At 44.1% G+C, this 19,454-nt stretch overlaps 1 protein-coding gene across 1 annotated transcript in view; it reads right to left on the bottom strand.

Moving 5' to 3' along the window:
* The window catches only part of SPRED2 (sprouty related EVH1 domain containing 2), a 114,608-nt gene that overhangs the window by 94,565 nt on the left and 589 nt on the right, over positions 1 to 19,454 (bottom strand). The window lies entirely within an intron of this gene.

Here is a 19,454-nt window from a genome sequence, read left to right as displayed (position 1 = left end):
TTTTAGACAGCACTCCCGCATGATGACGTGACAAATGGCATATTTACCTGTATGCAGTAATGGGCCACACATGTACAGGTTATGTGAAGTAACTGGCGTGAAGGGACTTGTAAAACTAAGCAACAACAAGGGACAAAGTTGCGGTCGGAATGTTGGCCTGAACAGCTCACTTCCTTGCCTTAATTGGCGTCTATCTTGGTGTTAATTGACTTTGAGTTAGGAGCCTTTCATACAAGTCGAGGAAAACTGACCTTTGGAGCGCTGGTGCCTTGTTGGGTAAATGTGCCTTTATGGGCTTCATAAAATGCAGATTGTGTAAATACATACTCAGGAACTATTAAAAGCACTGAATGGTGGCTGGACTAAGGCTCAAAGGTGGCCTTTAAGATTCCTGAGTACTCAGTAGTCGGACGTTTATGAAAATGAACATCAAAGATGGAATTACAATTTAGGAAGTGGATCTCCTGGCTTGCAGTCAGAGGCATCACCTGGGGGAGCTTTTCAAAAATGCAGATTCCCTGGGCCACACCCCAGAGAGGCTGGTCCAGGATATCTGCGTGGGCTGCAGACGTGTGTATTTTTAACTAGCCCTGCTGACTACTGACTCTGAGTAGGTGGTCCAGGACCAGCTCTGAGAAACAACAATTTCAATGCTATTAGCACCTCCCTCACCTTCTTGCCTGGCCTTCTGCACCCCTACCAAAGAATCCCATCCAGGGAGTACAAAAGACAAGAGTACTGTACCTAGAAGTGGAGAGCTCCTTTGGAAAAGGAACGAGTGCCCTCCCCATCTGTGCCCAGCACACCAACAGCCAACAGGATGCCTGCACGCTCAGGCTGGCACAAGGAGGGCCTCCTTTTGGCCCTGTCACAGGGAGGGAGGTCTACTCTTCTAAAGCCCACAGCAGCTGAGGGTGACCAACAGATCCGTGAAAAGGAAAATCAAGGGTGAAGGCTCAGCATGAAGCAGCCAGCATTTTTGATGCAAACGGTCTGGTGCCCTTATACCGACCTCCAGCCACCCTAGACTGCATGAAGAGAGGCAACTATCACAATGTTTAAGAGTCTGCTGCATCTGGAAAAGCACCTCCAATTCTGGGCCCCCACTTTATGAGAGACCCGGTTGAACCTGACCCCTGATAAGGAGCCTGGGATGATGCTTGGCCAGCGGAAGAGAGCAAGCACTGCCTTCACGTATCAGCAGGCTGGTCAGAACAAGAGAACTAGTTGTTGCTGCTGAGGAGGACAGTGGTTTCACAGAGGAGCTTGCCGACAATCAGAGCTGTGTGCCCAAGTCACCGGGCACGGGGGCTCCTTATCGCAGAAGTGTCCAAGCAAGGACTGAAGGGCCATCCAGCGCAGTAGAACAGGGCATGCTTCTTAGCTCCCTGAATTGGTAAGATCTTCAGATCCTCTGTTTCAGTCCTGGGAGGGGGAGGAGTGCGGGGTGCTTTCCTATGGGCAACTGTGCCCTCGACCATGAAAAACGTTATCCTCAAAAGCTTATCACGGCAGCTCACTACAAGATTTGTTTTTTCCTACTGGACACAGAGATTACCAAATTAAGTATCAAATGTGGTAATGTGGTGACTTGAGTATTCCCAAGGCCAGCAAGTGTCAAATCCATAAACAGTTTATGAATGAGCATAAATTTTCAACAATCAAGAATGAGCACTTGTTGGTAAGAGTTCGTGTGTAATTTATTGAAAAATCCACACAAGTTATATAAAAAGTGGCCAGTATTCCCACTGTAGGGGTATGCTGCCTCAGAAAGGCTAACGATCCAATTTACACCAACATGCTACTAGTAAAACTACTTAAAGAGAAACATCTAGTCTTAAAAACCCCAAAAAAGGGCCTAACGTTTTCAAGGAGCAGATTGTTTTCTTATGCGCTACAGCACAAATTTGTTCTCACACGTTTGTTTGAATTAAGTGATTCTTAATTTCACCTGCCAATTTAGCAATCTGCTGGTCTCCAAATAGGGGAAAGGAGGAAGGGCCGACTTGCTTGATCTTTACATGTGTGTTAGCACATTCTTTTGCATTATTATCCCACACAGCTGTCCCAACCTCCGAATTAGCATTCTTGCTCTACTTGAGAAATACTGAGGCTCACGGGATGTGAAGTGCTTGCCCAAGGCCAAATTGGTTGGTCACTATTGAATGAGCTGACCCTCAACCCTGGTCTCCCTGGCTGGGAAGGGTTCAACGCCACACCACCCACAATGAAGACCAGCTGTGCTGTTAGCTCTACAGCAAAGCTGTTGGGACCTTTAGCACTTTCTCGGAGGTTCCAACCCCTTGTCAAGACACATTAGTACAGAAAGAAATGCACATACTCAGTCAACTGCAGGAACCGTTAGGAGTGCCACTGGAGTAATCCCAAGTTCATCTGTCTCAGGCTTCTGTGAAGGGAACTTTTTTGAGGGGAGGAACAGAAGAGGGGATGGTAGAGGACTTAGGGATCAACAGGAAACTAGAAACCTACAAATGAGGATTCTACATAGGAGATTCAGAAAACATCAGGCCCAGAAAGTTGTGCTCACCTGCTATTTTTCTGGAAAGAAGTCTCTGAGCTCTTATTAAGTCATTAAGTTGACTCTGGTCCCATTTTTTTGGTTTAATTTTTTAACTGTGGCAAAATAAGCATCACATAAAATTTACCATTTTAACCATTTTTAAGTGTATGGTTCAGTGGCACTAAGTACATTTACAATGTTGTGCAAGACTGTGTCCCATTTTTAAGTGTCTGCGCTTCACATTTTCTCCTACTTCTGGGTGACAAGCTACAATTTTAAAACATGGCATCGGTTTTTGTGCGAGACATCTGTTTTAAGTCAATGTATTTTCATTTCTAGGTAAAAGCATATGATTCTATAATTCTGTTTTCCTTTAAATTTGAGCAAATACCAGTCCCACGTTAACAAAGGTTTGTCAAAAATCAAATGCGAGAACTTGTTCCCTGCAACAATAACTGGTTCCACTCCACCAAAGAAAAAACAAAACAAAACCTATATTTACCACTTCAACTATTAAAATAGATCATTTTGTATCCTAAAGGCATCTGGGTTACATCACCAAGTTAATAGGTCTTTCAAAGTTTCGGCAAAACCTTTTTTAAAAATAATAAAAAACAGTCATAATATTGGACAGCTGTAGGTGATCTTTTCATATGCTTTAGAATTTTTTTTGTTAAATAAAACAGCTCTTGGATCAACAATCAGAATTTATTTCTTGTCTCTTATGATCTCACCTCACATGTAACATCAATTTGGTATCGTCTTCCCTTAGCAATTATTTGTTATCCAACTTAAATGAGATGGAACCAAGAGGAAAGGGCAAGAAAAGAAGGAGAAACATTCCTCAGAATATTCCCGTTCGCTGGTATGGATGTGTCTTGCCTTCTGAATACCTTCCAAAATGGCAGACTACTCCAAATGGCAGATAAATTAATGGTAGTGACAGACTGGGTGGGAGAGTCTTTTTTTTTTTTTTTTTTAATATAATTGACACATAACATTATGTTAGGTTCAGGTGCACATGATTCGATATTTATGTCTACTGTGAAATGATCACCACAATAAGTCTAGTTAACATCTGTCACCCAGGATCTTTAAGAAGAGGAGATTCTCCCTAGTCGATACCAACTTGGTTGGTTACAACCCTACAGAGGTTTGGCTGGCCATTCCCCTCTTCCCAATCCTGTAGTGTAAAACACATTAGACTCTCCGAGGTTTATTTCAACAATGACACACAGGGTGGAGATGAAATTCTAATTCAATTCATCTGGGGATGAAACAGATAGGACTAGAAAGTAGGAAGGGCACTGCATCCTCAACAGCATCCCAAACCACCCCCAGACATGCTCCACCTTGGAGTCTCTTGTGATACTGAGAATCAGGACATTTGCTGGGGCGCGGGGGGGGGGGGGGTCTGTTTTAGGGTGCATGCCAGGGGCGGTGGGTGGACCACACCTGTCTAATTCTCCTGGTCACTGTTGTGCTGTTCGTTGTGGAACACGAGGAATGTGGAAGGGGGAATCCATCATTTACGACCAAAAGATCCGCATCATTTGGATGATCCAGAAGCACTGGAAGTAGGAGTCTGAAAACTCCACACTGGAATCTTTAGGCTTACAAGGGACCCTTTATAAGTGAGAAGAATGCCTGGCTGAAGGGGATGAACAAGAAGAAACAAAAGGGAGGGGTGGACAGAAGCCCAAGAGAAAGAAATTTTTAAAAATACAAGTTTCCTGTCCTACACAAGCAGTGTGAATCTTGTTATCCCAGGGGGAGTCCTGACTGAAAACTGTAGTTTCAAAGCCAGAATGGGGAGCAGATCAGGTCTCACCCTGGCAGAATAGGGTAAGTCCTCCCAGCCTGGCCGCTGGACCTTTGGTTCTTGGGGATTGTGTCTTGGTCTGGAGATTTATTTCGTTCCTCTCCAAGCCTAGGTTTCTAAATGCCCTTGGCCACACTGCTAGCTGTGTTTGGTACAAAGGATAATCCCAACTTTATCTGGGTTCAACTCATGCGGCAGAGACCTTAGAAAAACTTAGAGTAAAAAGCTACCATAAAACATGCTCTTATATGACCAGGTGATCAACTCTTCCCTTCCTTTCTTAGCTGCAACAACACCTGCTGGCTGAGAAGCGTGCCACGTTCTCACACGAATGTGCCAAAACCGCCACCCTTCCCATCCTGGCATCTACCTACCCCCGCCCCACGAAACCTGCGTATCAAATATTACTTCCTGCTGTCTATGACCACACTGCCTTGGCAGTTAACATCAAAAGCAAACACATGGGGTGAACAGAGGCACTGGCGCTGGGAAGAAAAAACAAGCAGGGGTAATGTTTCATCAACTTTTTTGCCGGTGCCCAGGTGCAAAAACCTTTGACCATCACATGTATTTCAACTTTTCATCTAAGGGCTCATCTCTTCTCTCGCAGAATGGTGAGCTGAAAGAGGCCCTATTCTGTCTCTACTCCCTGCCCTTTTGTCCCTGAAACACAACACGTGGAAGCCAGACCTCAGGACCCCTACCTGCCATCTGCAGGCGAGCCACACAGGGACAGCATTTGGCAAGCTCAAGTACTGCAACCTACTGCACGGGAGCAGACCAAAGCTAGCGATCTGTTCTGTCCTGATGGTTCACCATCTACACGGACCATGTTTACCTGAACTGACTGTTTCCACCATCTTTTTCCTGTCTCTCCAAGGTTCCACAACTTGAGGGCAGCAATTGTCATGAATATTTAACATAGAGCCCCAAACAGGACTGAAACCAAGGCCAGATGACATCTGCTCAGGGACATATCCCAAACCACCAACTAGCTGTGTGACCCCAGGATACTCATTCGACCTCTCCAGACTGCAATTTACGTGTACAAGAAGATAGCTGAGATGGTATTTTCTTAAGATCCTCTCCAGTTCTATAATTTAATGGTCTAATTGCAACCATTTCACTCTGTTGAGAAAGGGCAATGTATCCTCCACTTTCACCAGGGCAATTTTAACAGATCAGTGCTGTGTTTCTGCAGAAGTAACAATACTAAAAACAAAAACAAAAAAACCCGCTTGGGTTATTCCCAAGTTGTAGACTTGATCTACGAAGTAAGTTGGTTAATTTTGTTCTCAATTTCACAGCCCACTTGACCTTCCTCCAATAAACATAACGACACCCTCCTTGGAACAAAGCTTTCTGCAGCAATGCCTCTGCATTTAATTAAGGCCAGAGAGAAAAGTCCTGCCCAGGTATGGTAGAGCAACAATTATTAGCAGCCTCTTTGACTCCGGCCTAGTCTGCACCCTCTAACTAGTTTGACTAATTTGAATTTACCAACCTACCACTTCATCATCTCTTTGCTTCAAAACCTTAAACAGCTTTGTCCTACCTAAAGAACAAATGTTCAAATGACCACTTCGTTAGCTTGGCACTCAATAGCCTCCCAAAGTTAGCCTCAGCGAAGTCAACCAGCTCTTTCTCTGAGCTCCCCCAGCATAAACCTAAAAGAGGAGTTTCCTGCCTATGGAAGAAACCTTTGGACAAGAGATGCTTCCTCTCTATATGGCTTGACCTGTGCCTCCCCACAAAATACCACCACCATCCTTACCTGAGTCCTGTAAAATTCAAGTCCCTTCCTGTTAAAAGTGAACTCTTCCTTGACTGGTGCAGCCAAAAGTACTTACATTCTGCCTGGTATTTTTCTGTTGTAAAAAAGAATATTATGCCAACAAACACATGAAACGATGCTCAACATCACTCATCACCAGGCAAGTCAAAATCACAATAAGATATGGCCTCACACCTGTCAGAATGGCTAGTTTCAAAAAGACAAGAAATAACAAATGTTGACGAGGATGCGGAAAAAAAGGAACACTTGTGCTGTTGGTAGGAATGTAAACTGGTACAACCATTGTGGCAAACAGTACAGGGGCTCCTCAAAAATTAGAAATTGAAATACCATACAATCTAGTAATTCCACTACTGGGTATTTACCCAAAGAAAACAAAACTCTAATTCCAAAAGATATATACACCCCTACATTCATTGCAGTATTATTAAAATTGCTAAGCTAGGGAAGCAACTCAAGTGTCCATCAATAGATGAATGGATAAAGATGTGGCACGTGCATATGCACTCACAGCAGGAGATATTCCTCAGCCATAAAAAGGAGCTGTGGCCATTTGCAACACCCTGGTTAGACCTCAGGGTATTATGCTAAGTGAAATAAGTCAGAGAAAGACAAATACCAAAGATTTCACTCGTATGTAGAATCTAAAAAACAAAATAGACAAAGCAGAAATAGACCCATAAATACAGGGAACAAACCGGTGGTTACGGGAGGGGAGGGGGATGGGCAAATGGGTGAAGCGGAGGGAGAGGTACAGGCTTCCAGTTAAGGAATGAGTAAATAAATCACAGGGTGAAAGGTACACCATAGGGAATACAGTCAATGGTAGTGTAATGGCATTGTATGGTGACAGATGGTAGCTACCCTTTGGTGAGCACAGCGTAAGGTATAGAGTTGTTGAATCCCTAGGCTGTATCCCTGAAACGAATGTGACATTGTGCATCAGCTATGCTTCAACAAAACAAAAAAGAATATTATGCTTACAAATAAATACGAATACGTTTTTTTAACATTAACTCTCCCTGCAGTATCTGGAACTAGAAGAGTCCTTCAATATTGTCATGTTATACAAACCCTTTATTTTAGAGATGAGAAAGCAGAGTCCAGAGAAGATCGACAACTCAGGTCGCATAGGAGGTTAATGGCAAAGAAGGAATGGGAACCTAAGTTTCTGGACTCCCAGAGCTTTATGCATACGGTAACACAGTACCCATCTTCTTTGCTGCTCGGTATCCATCTGAGATCTGCACAGCACAGGTTGGATAACGCTGACTGTGGGAACAAAAAGGGGCAAGAACTGGAAGAGAATCAGAAGACCCCACATCATGCCAAGGCTCTAGGGGAGATGTCCTGACTCATTTCCAACTTGTCCTCGTCCAACTAAACTTGGCCCCTACCTTCCTCAGACCTTCCAACCAATCTACCCTCGAGTGGGAACAAACCCTCTCACGTATGAGTCCTCTACAGAATGACCACACTTACATTCTTACTTCCAGAATGAGGGCCACAAGGATTCCCAATTTTCTAAGCATAAAGACTCAAAGGGAGAAAATTCAAGGACCAGCTCCCCTCCCCAGGGATTACAGTTGTATTTGTTAGTATCTGTGAGTTGAGAAAAATATTCAACAAACATTCACCGTGAATTGTGTTGTATTTTGATGAGGCTGTGTTTTATTATTCTATAAATGCAGCTATGTACACTGAAAGAGAGGAATAGATAAAAATGGGTGACATTATATATTTGGATCACAGACACCTAGAGTGCTTATGGGTTCTCAGCCACTCGTTTGGGAACTGCTGGGTGGTGGCATCAGATCAGGACTTCAGATGGGGTGTCTAAATGCTGGAGGAAGGGGAAGATCTTTAGTCTCCTATGTCCCTCCTGTCTACGAAAAATATGACAGGCTAATGAAGATACAACGAGAAGATCTACAGTCCGCTCCTTTCAGATTTCCCACTGCATCTGCCTCCATGTTGCAGTTATTACCATCATCAGTGCTGGGGTTTCTAGTACTTCTGTTTTGGGGGAACAAAGGGTCTCTCACCTCCATCCTCTGGCCTATTCTTGGCTCTCCTAGCAATGCTGCCTCAAAGTGGATTCACATTCCAGTCTCTTCCCCATCTCTCACCAGGAATCATCTCTAAAGAGTAAGCACTGACAAGTGATGGATAATTTGCATTTTAACCCTATTCAAATTTGGGTAAATGGTTTAATATGCATGCTAATATTCCATCATTATTCCAATTAAGGAAACTATTATGTTAAAGTGTTTAATCAGGAGAATTAAGGACAACTCCAGACACTTAAAATTAACCTCTAATAGTCTTGACATTCATTTCATTTAGGTGCAATTTGCCAAGCTCTAAGCAACTCCCTGCTTAAAACTTCTGCCTAGGCACGTGGGTATTCCTGATAAGACCTAAAAGCAATTCATTTCCTAACTAGATTGCTGTCTAAAAGAATAAACTAAAAGGGCTGCAATTTAAATACAATCAAATCCCCAAGCAGTCACATTCCAGAAGACTTAAATACCAGCATCTGGATCCCTAGGAACAACAATGCTATTCGCATCAGAAACAACACAACCACTTCCTCTTTCTCTGACCTTCTCTGTTTAATTACTTCCTGTGATTTCTTCTAGGGCTGAGCGCGCCCTGGAGCAGCAGGCTTTCCATACAAGACGGATTTGTCCTGGAAGGTGCCGCATGCCAGCTGACCCCAGACATTACACACAACGTGTTAAGGGCTCTGTATTTCTTTTAAGTGACGGATCTGTTTGGCCTCCTGGCATTCACCAAGAACTTTTTTTTTTTTTTTTAATTTTTTTTTTTTTTCAACATTTTTTATTTATTTTTGGGACAGAGAGAGACAGAGCATGAACGGGGGAGGGGCAGAGAGAGAGGGAGACACAGAATCGGAAACAGGCTCCAGGCTCCGAGCCATCAGCCCAGAGCCTGACGCGGGGCTCGATCACCAAGAACTTTTTTTAAGCCGTAAGAAAAAAATTCTTCCAGTACAAGCCCATCTGAAATCAAGCTGGATCTTAAAGCCGGAAACCCTGCCAGGGATGGGGAAGTGGCTGCTTGATAATCTCTCTGTGAATAAGCAGCACCATCTTGTCCAATGAGCTTCTTCAACAAATGCCAAGTATGTGAAGTCGCCTTTGAAGACACAAACCTGGCAGCTGTGAGCTTATTATCATCACAAGCACAGATAGGCCCTTGCTACTCATAAAGTGGGGTCCATGGAGCAAGAGCACCAGCAGCATGTGGAAGTCCATTAAAAATGCAGAATCTGAGGCCTTACTAAATCAGATGCCTCATCTTGCAAGATTCCCAACGCAAGTTCATGTTTGGTCCTCCTCTCAAAATAACGAGGCTAAACCACAGGTTCAGGAGAACACTGTGCACGGTTATCCATTCTGCTCATAGGGACTTCCAAGGATAAGGTGGCTAGTTGTCTTTCCCAAAGAGGTACCTATAGTTTCCCTTTTTGTTTATTTGCTTATTTATTTATTTTGAGAATGAGAGTGAGAGAGAGAGAGACAAATGAGCAGGGAAGGGGCAGAGAGAGAGAGGGAGACAGAGAATCCCAAGCAAGCAGGCTCTGCACTGACAGCGTGGGGCTTGAACTCACGAACCATGAAAGCATGACCTGAGCCGAAATGAAGAGTCAGGCGCTTAACTGACTGAGCCACCCAGGTGCCTCCACCCTTCATATCAGTACAGAAAAGGCCACCTCTGTGGGCCCTGCTTCCGTCTTCAGAGCTGAAAAGGAATGCAAGGAAGAAATGTCACCTCAGTTTTGAGGTGTGTTTTCGGGATCCAACGTGAGTTCTAATTTCAACTGCTCGACAGGAATATAAATCAAGCTGTACACACAATTTTTTTTATACAAGAAAACTAAAGCTCTATGAAGGGATACTCTACAAAAGTGGGACCTGAAGTCAAAGGACCTGGACTAAAAACAACAAATTCTGCTGTGTCCTCAGACAAGTTACTTAACCTCTCTGAATCTTTCCCTTGCCTGTCAGACATATTCCGTCCACGTGTGAGTGCACGTGTTGTGTACACAAAGCGCACACACACCCTAAAAATAACTTGAAGGATCTGTTAGGGGGGTTCTGGGAAAGGCATGTGGCTCCTTTAATGATCTGGATAACAAGGTCCTCCCACCCCAAATTTGGGATCCCAATGCCTGCAGCTCTAGGAGGAACCCTGCAGAAGCAGGGGAAGGAAAGAGAAAACAACTCTGGCAGTCAATCATCAAGATGATGCTGTCCTCACACCCCTAAGGCATATGAAAGTGCCCAGCACTCTAGAACGTAAGTTCCCTAAGGACAGAGACTCTCCCTGAGTCACAGCTCTGGTACCGTCTGGAAGACCGGGTGCCTGGTGCATTAGGTGCAGTAAGTGAATGGCGCTCAACAGCCGGGTCACTCCCTTTCCTCAAGCCTCACCACCCTGGTTATTTTACCCAATGAGATAATTTGTACACGGCTTTGCAATTAGAGTCCAAGGATCTTCCACAGTCAAGTTCTTTAGGTTCAAAGTCTACCACACTCAAAACGGATACCTGTAATCTGGTGTCCCTGAATCCCCTTGGCATAAATGGATGGTAAGGGCCTTAAAGCTGGTTTAAAAACAGCAGACTCCGGATCTGAAACCCGTTTAAACACAGATTAATAAGAAGGCAACCATTAGGCCTTCGGGGCCAAAAGTAACACTGAGCCAGTGAATACTACTCTGGCAGAGCAGACCTGCTTTGGAATTTTGAGCCTAAGAAAAAGCACAGATTTGATTTAACCTATTAAGTGAAGGAGAAAGATTTAATTACTACATTAAGACTATATTCACACTTACACAGCTTTAAAAGATCTGTAAAAATGAGTAAAATTATTGGGATGCTGATGATTAAATGAAACCTCTGCTCTAGCATTCACTTCATTTCTTTGCTGAAAATATAAAACATAAACACCAACATGGCATGCAAGTAGACAAAACAAGTCATAAGCCAACTTACTCCTAAAAGAACCTTCAGCCCCCGCCCCCATCCCATCCGAAGACTACTGACTCTTAGAAACAATCTGAATGACATTGGTGATGGATTTCTAGACCACAGACAGGGATGGCAAAAAAGCCAAGGATGCTCCTATACGTAAGTGCACTGACAGTAAGAGAGGAAGCAAGCTACTACAAAACAGGAAATAGCCAGCTAGGATCACTGAGTAAAAAAGGCCAGTAGTCAGCTGGGCCTCACCGATATTACAGCACCAAAACCAAAGTGCTACTCTAGAAGGACCTACCAGCACAGCACTGGAAAGCCAAATAAAAAGCAGAACATGACTTCTAGAGTCTAATTCTCCTAGCAACTCCCTTGAGCAGGTCACTTCAGCTCTCACAGGCATAAAGTGAGAATCTTGTCTCTAGCCGCAAAAACGTGAAGGTAAAATATTGTTAATGGATATCCTCTACCTTGTAAATTCTGAAAATAAAGGATACCTTGCTATATGATGTGAGACACTAGAGGTGAGGAAGTCCCACTGAATTCCCAATTCATTAGGCACTGTGCTAAAATGCTTTACCTTCACAATTTCATTTCCACTTTTTAACAGCCTATGAATAAGACAATAGAGTGAGCTTCATTTACATTAACCCAGGGCTCCTGGCTTAAAGCACTGGCCAGGAGCCTTCAGTCAGTAGAAGGCAGAGGCAGGGCGTGAGCCCCAAAGCTGTATTTCTTCCACCCCTCCTGGAAGTTTTGAAAAGGCAATCTCAAAGTCTTTTTAGATGTAGGTACAGTAAGAATACTACTTTATATTTTGATATAAGGTAAAATTATGTTTCAATTAATGAGTACTTGCCTTAACCAATTAATAAACGTTTGCAGAAAGCCTACTAAGGGCTCTGCACTCTGCAAGGTTATGGGCCTAAGGGTGAATAAGCTCTTATTCCCACACCTAGAAGGGCAGATGAGCCAACCTTCTTTGTGCATTCTCAGGGCGGGAGGCAAATACAAAGTAAGTAGTGCTTATCTGAAAAAATCAATACTGGAAGCCAGAGCCAAAGCAACGCCAAGGAGAAAAAGAAATAAGAGAAATAAGTAATGAAAAGACAAAGATGTCATTACCAGATGAACTAGGAAAGACAATTAAAAAACTTAAACTGATAATTAAATTTAAGCACTTAGGAATGGACCAAAGGGAATATATCTAAGAATGAAAACAACCAGATTTGAAAAATCATCATTTCAGTACACACAGGAGCCAAAGCCATACATTTTAGAAGCTGCCCTTGTTCTAATCTCCAGCTCTAAAATGCTAGGATGAAGTCAAGATCCATTTCTTCACCTCTGCACTCTACGTGAATGCAAAGGCAGAAGTTTTGTTTTTACATAAATATTAAACTACCCTTTATGAGTAGCATAAATAACATAAGCACAATTTGCTACCCTGTATGTGATATGCCACAGATGAACACACTGCTGACAAAGACAACCTGAGAAATTAGTTATACAACAGCTGCTACTTAATTTAGTGAACTCCTATCCTATGCCAGTTACTATCAAGTATTTTACCAAAATCCTGGCCTGACTTCCTTCCCATGACATGGGACACATGTCAAGCCATGGCAACAATTCTTCAAGCATCTTAGGGCAAGCACACAGAAAATGCATTTTGCTCCATAGGGCACTGTGTGCACTAGTATAAATAGTCCTTCTATTCCAGTGACTGAAAGCCCCAGGAAATGCCTTAAAAAAAAAAAAAAAAAAAAAAAATCAGTGTTCTGGCCTTAAATATTGATTAAAAAGAAACATTTACAAGAGCTTATCAATATGACTGCGTCTCAGAAAAACCAACAACAACAACAACAACACAAGAGCCCAATGTATTTAAAAACCAGCCAAAATAACCACACACGCCAAAACATCCTGCTCTGCCTCTATTATCATCTTGTTCAGTTTCTGAGGATTTTGCTGTTAGATTGTGTAGTTGTGTTCAGTCCAGTAAAATAGGAAGTATGCCAACGTTGGTGTTCATCAGCACGGCCGTCTCCAACTTCAAGTGTTAAGACTCCATCAGAACCCTGCAGCTACCGCAAATTGTTAATATTGTGATTTTCTGCAGAGATTTTCCTGCAGAAGCAGAAACACAGGCCCCGGCTTATTGCACTCAAAATCTTCCACATCCCAACTCCTACAACAGTGACTGGAATCAAAATGGTTTTGAGTTATCAATCACAGACCACTACCACCAGAGTTCTGCACCCAATTTCCACAAAATGAGCCAAAGGATACCTGTGAACATGGATTTTCTCAGAGGGGGCTTATACACACTGCAAGTTAACCAAATACAATGATTGTAATCGTTGCATTCTGCATTTGTTGGTAGGGACAAAGAATTTTAAAATAATTAAATCCATTTTTTCAAATTCAACAGACATTTACAAAGCAACGTGCCCAATAGTATTGAGCCAACAACTAGAAAACTAAGCAGTTGAGAGGTAATCCTGAATCCAAAAAGCTCATATTCTACTAAGAACCTAGAATCTAGCTACTAAGAACCCAACGCTAAATGGTGACAACTGCCATACGGTGTGGGGAAAAAATGCTCTAAAAAGTCCTCAGTTTTGACTCGAAGAGTGGAGGGTGAGGAAAGTCTAGGAGGACTTCATAAAAGGAATGGCCACAGAACTGGGCGGGGGGGGGGGGGGGGAATGAACAGAATTTCACTTGTTGAAGGGAAGGAAGAAAGAAAATTTCAGAATAAAGAGCACGAGTAAGCAGACTGTTGAGGCAGAATAGTTTTGGTATTTCTATTGATTCACTTTGTATATGTTTTATTTGGCTAAAGGAAGTGGAAAGCAAAGGGGATCAAACATAGCTAGGAAAGAGGAAGCACTTGCTAAATCCCTGTGGAAACAAGCCTAGCAGATGGAGAGAAGCCCAAGCCCACCACCTAGAGAAAGATGGATGGCCTCAAAGTAGGCACTTAATTTTATACAATGATAATGTCCTGGCTTACAGGCTTGTTAAGGTCTTTCCAAGTTTTGTTTTGTTTTTTTTTTGTCTTGCTTTCAAGATCTTCTGATGAATGGACCAAGATTCCAATTCCACAGAGTCAACTCCATGTTTTTAACATTTAAGGATTCTGTTCATGTGGAGTAAAACATCCCTCTAAAAAAAAAAAAAAAAGTTTGTTTGTTTGTTTATTTGTTTATTTATTTATTTATTTAGAGAGAGAGAGAGAGAGAGAGAGAGAGAGAGAGAGAGAATCCCAAGCAAGCTCAGCACTGTCAGCGTAGAGTCCAACTCCAGGCTTGATATCACAAACCTTGAGATCATGACCTGAGCCAAGATCAAGTCAGACGCTTAATGGACTGAGAGAAGCAGGCACCCTGAAACATCCCTTTTTTAAGGCTGATGCAAAGAAACTAGATCAATATTTGTCGTACCAGGTCTAATTATTTACACAACCGTTATTTCAATAAATGTACAGCTAATGTCCAGCAATAACCAACTCTGAATTCATACGATTATCTGAAGGTGTATCAAAGAATTTTCAAGCCCATGTTTGCTTAAATTTACTTTTGAGAGACAGAGAGAGAGAGAGAGAGAGTGTGAGCAGAGGAAAGGAGCTGAGAGAGAGGGAGAGACCGAATCTTTTTTTTTTTTAATTTTAATATATGAAATTTATTGTCAAATTGGTCTCCATACAACACCCAGTGCTCATCCCAAAAGGTGCCCTCCTCAATACCCATCGCCCACCCTCCCCTCCCTCCCACCCCCCATCAACCCTCAGTTTGAGAGACCGAATCTTAAGCAGTTCCACATTCAGTGCAGAGCTTGAGGTAGGGCTCGATCCCAAAATTCTGGGATCATGACCTGAGCCAAAATCAAGAGTCAGACACTCAACCAAGTGAGCCACCCAGGCTCAGTATGTGAGCCTCAATTCACTTTAATTCCGTATGTGCCTTGTATCATTTTCAGGGAAGATAAGGGAAGTGGAAAAAATTACGGCATGACAGACTGTCACCAATACCAAAGAATTAGGGACAGACTGACAGAAACAGTGTGAGCTCGGAAGTCAGAATGACTAAGGCTGGCCACCCTGTCTTCTTTTCAGACAGTACCTCATGGTGGTTAAAAACAGTCCATTCTGAGTCAGGCTGCTAGAGTCACAATCCAGCTCCTTCACTTACTAATGATAATGACCTTGGACAAGTTACTCAACTTCTCCCAGCCTCAGTTTTCCCATCTATAAATAGGGCTAGTAATGCCACATCTACTGGGGGGATTGCTGGGAAGAATAAATGAGTAAAGTACTATAAAAAAAATGTTTGCTATCTTAGGCAAGCAACTTTATTTAAGCTTTCTCATCAGTTAAATGCAGTAGCTCCTTCATAGGGTTGTGTGAAAATTAACAAGCTGAGCCTGTAAGAAATCTATCTCAGGGCCCTGCAAAGAGCCAATACCAAACACCTGTTTTATGCCTGGTGCTGAACCGTAAGCTTTACATGGGCTATCTCATTTAATTTTCACAACTCCATGAGACTGGTAATATTTACTCTCATTTTATTCACTCAGATAAAACCAAGGTGATATGTAAGTAACTTGCCTTTGATCAGAAAGTGAGCAAATGGCTGAGCCTTGAGCCTTAAGTATAAATTAAATGCATTTAACTCAGGATCTTTAACTGGCACCTGGCTGAAATGGCAGTTGTAAAAGACATTTTTCAATTAGGCTGAATGTTAAAGACAACAGGGAATGATTCTTAATTTTGTAAAGCGTGATAGTATTGAGGCTTCGGAAGAGCATCCTCATCTTTTGGAAAGCTAAAGTATCTAGACATAAGGTGTTCTGATGTCTAATTTCTTTGAAATGGTTCAGCAAAAATATTTAAATTTTTTTTAAGGGGAGACCTTTCAATATTAGGAAAAACAGGACTAAGGACAAAGCTACAAGTCCATTCTCAGTGAGATATGTGTTTCAGAGAAGAGTTTATGAGAGGAACAAAATTCCCAAAGAGCACCCATGTCTCCTGAGTTAAGCTTGCTTGAGAAGGGTTTCTTCATTTTGTCTATGAATTTCCAAACCATTCATGGCCATAATCAAATGCTTTAAAGATAGACAAAATGCACAGGATTTAAAAAATGTTTCCACTCTTATGTACAAAAGATCACTTTCAATAGTTTTCCGATGCTTTTTACTTTTGAATTATAAAAAAAAAGTCTGTGGAATTATAAACCTTAACATGCATTTCTAGATGGAGGGGGATCCGAGAGTGGTCAGAGTAGTTTCTATATGGAACCTATTTTTTAGGGCAATCGGCAAAAAGAGCAGACAAGCTTTCCTGAACTACCATATATTTACTAGCGGAGTTTTAAATCACATGGAAAGGAGCATTAGAAGACAAAACATTTATTATTTTTTAAAATTAGGCACAATTTTGCCACTTGCAAGATTCTTATTGTACTGTGATGCTAAATGTGACATTTATATATCTGTATCACTTAAGAAAAACCTCAAATATATATGGACTATCAAGAAAATCTATTTTACCTAAAGCATACATATATCTCCCATAAGTCTCCAGTTTGAGGTCACCAATTCTCTTTATATGTAACACTCCTCGTCTACTTCTAAGAGGTATCTGCGGGAACTCAAACATAAAGCCATTTGACGAGAAAATAAAAGATCAAAATTCATACAGGGGAGGGGTAAATAAATCTAGCAAAAACCTAGGCTACTATGACTACTGTAATCAAGCAATGATTTTAGGTTGGAGCTTCCAGACAGAACCCCACAACAACAAAAAAGCAATCACAGCAAAGCTCTGTAACCCAGAGAGATACCTTCTTCCAGGCATTAACATTTAAAAGGAATTTTTCAGATGGGTCATTACATAAGAACTTGAAGAATATAATGGACAGTGTCCACAAATGGCAGTTTATAGCCCATGAAGCCTGTTTTCTTACAGGCTTACATTTCATGTCTCAGGCCAAGGTCACTGCATTAAAAGTAATCCCGGGAAGGCCACTTCTGCAGTGGGCTAAGGTACCACAGCTTTCTGCTTCTCTAACTGAAACCAGAACCTGTCCTCAAATACCCATTGTCTTAACTGGGCTTCTGACAGCAGTGGGGGCAGCCAGTTCCATGCTAAGCTGCTCTGAAAGCAGAAAATAGAGATAGTCATTTCTTGCTGGTGATTCCACCCAAAATCCTTTTGCTTTGGATATAAGATGGGGTAGGATGCAAAGCTGATATGCTCCGGTGAAAAGGGAGAATCCAGGCCAGTATTCCCAAGAGATGGAGCCAAGGAACCCAATGCAGGGCAAGTAGAACCAATCTCCAACAATAATCCCCAAGTCCAGAGGTTGCAAGGTAATGGTCCCTCCCTGCTACTACTGCTATTTGTGTGCAAAGACAAACGAAGACCCAGAAAAATACTTGTTCTTTAGTCAAGTCCCAAAGGGAGGAAGGCCCAGCAGCATATTTCTTCCCCTCCATATTTCAGCCCTACAAGCGCAACTTTTTTCATTTTACCGTTTCAAGAACAGTCTATGAAGACAAAGCAAAATACCTAAAATAGAAACACCGGCATAGGTGGTGGGAGGGCAGCGACAGGCACACAAGGCGGATGCTCTCTAGCTGCGGGTGTCTGGCAAACCAGGGGTTACTGCAAATATCTCTGGGGACCACAGGAAGGAAATTCCCTTTCCCAAACACCAACCCTCTCAACACCCCCTCCCGCCCAGCCTGGCAACAGCAGACACCAAAGGATAAAGGGACATTTAAAAAAAAAAAAAAAAAAGTGAAGTAGATTCTTAAGAGTAGAGCACAACATTCTGTCACCTGCTGCAAGAAAAGCCCTCCCCGTCATCCAACCCTGAGTCACTTCCCCTCTCTGCACTCTCAATGCTTGCAGGGGCAAAAGACCCCGGAGAGCAGCTACCCGAAGCCCCTATTTCCCCGAAGACAAGCTCTGGGCCTCCCCCCAGGGCGCGTCCTCACGGCTGCCAACAGTCTCTTTACGCCCAAGCCAGCTCCACTGCTACCTTGGCTAATGGCAGCTCTGAATGAAAGGAGCCGAGGCAGTCTCCGGATTTATGAATGTGCAGGGGAGGAGGGGAAGGATATCATGTGACAATAAAGGAGAGCGTCTTATTCACAAAAAAAAAAAAAAAAAAAAAAAAAAAAAAAAAAAAAAGTGGCTGGTGGCGGGCACAGCCACTGAGCAGCGTCAACAGCCACCGTGCGGTGACCACTCGGACCCGAAACCGACGACCTCAGGCGCCGGGCCCAGGAGCCCGGCCTCCGCTTCTCCGGCGATTGGAAACGCCTCGGACGGGGGTGGGAGAAAGACAAACGCGATTTCGCGACCGCAAGGCTGCAGGGAGCCTCACCTTGGCCTGCGGCTGGGAAAAAAAGGCACCCATCCCGCGGAGGGCGGTGGGTCAGACCCGGAGCCCCTCCAGCGGAGTGTCCCGAGCATTGTTCCCCTCGGGCTCGCGGGCCGGGCACGAATGCCTGTGCACGCGCGCGCGCACACACACACACACACACACACACACACACACAGGCCCGCAGCACGTTGTCCCGCACGCTCTCGCCCGCCCCCGCCGCACACGACTCGGATCCGCCCCCGAGCTGCCCGGACCCCGCGGGGCGCCTGTCCCGAGCCCACAAGCGTGTGCACACACGCTCACACGCGCCGCGGGACCCCTCGGGCGGCTCCGGCGCGATGACCCGCCGGGGGATCCGGGCTCACGCAGACCCCCGCGCAGTCCGCGCCCAGTCCTCTCCTCGCTCCGCCGTGTTTTTATGAATGAAAATGTGGTATGCAAATGAGAGCGATTCAAGAAAACGAAATGGCGGAGCCTGGGCCCCAGTGGGCTCCCTAAGGGACCCGGGAGGAAGGGGGCGAGCGGTGGGGCAGGAGTCACAAAGTCACCAAGTGAAAACCCACCGACCCCAGGAAGCCGGAGAGGGGGTGTCAGGTCTTGGGCTCCGGCCGCCAAAGATTTCGGGGGGGAGGGGGTGTTTGTGAGTCCCCGGAGAAGGAGCGGGGACCGCCCCGAGGTCACCCGCTCGCCCTTGGCCCCCGCCGCGGCCACCAGCTGGCCGACCCAAGGCGCACCCCCGCCGGCCCGCAGCAGTCTTTGCCCCCTCCTCACTTCAACAAGGGTAGAAATCTCGCATCCCGAAGCCCACAGGCCAGCGAGTCGCTGCACCCCATGCCAAGTTCACCCAACCAGCGTCCCCGCCTGCGTCCTCAGCCCCGGCCCCCACGCTGCCCCCGCGGGGCACCCTCTTC

Source organism: Neofelis nebulosa, chromosome 9 (assembly GCF_028018385.1).
Source record: "Neofelis nebulosa isolate mNeoNeb1 chromosome 9, mNeoNeb1.pri, whole genome shotgun sequence".
Classification (NCBI taxonomy): Eukaryota; Metazoa; Chordata; class Mammalia; order Carnivora; family Felidae; genus Neofelis; species Neofelis nebulosa.
This window is presented reverse-complemented; position numbering and strand designations above follow the sequence as displayed.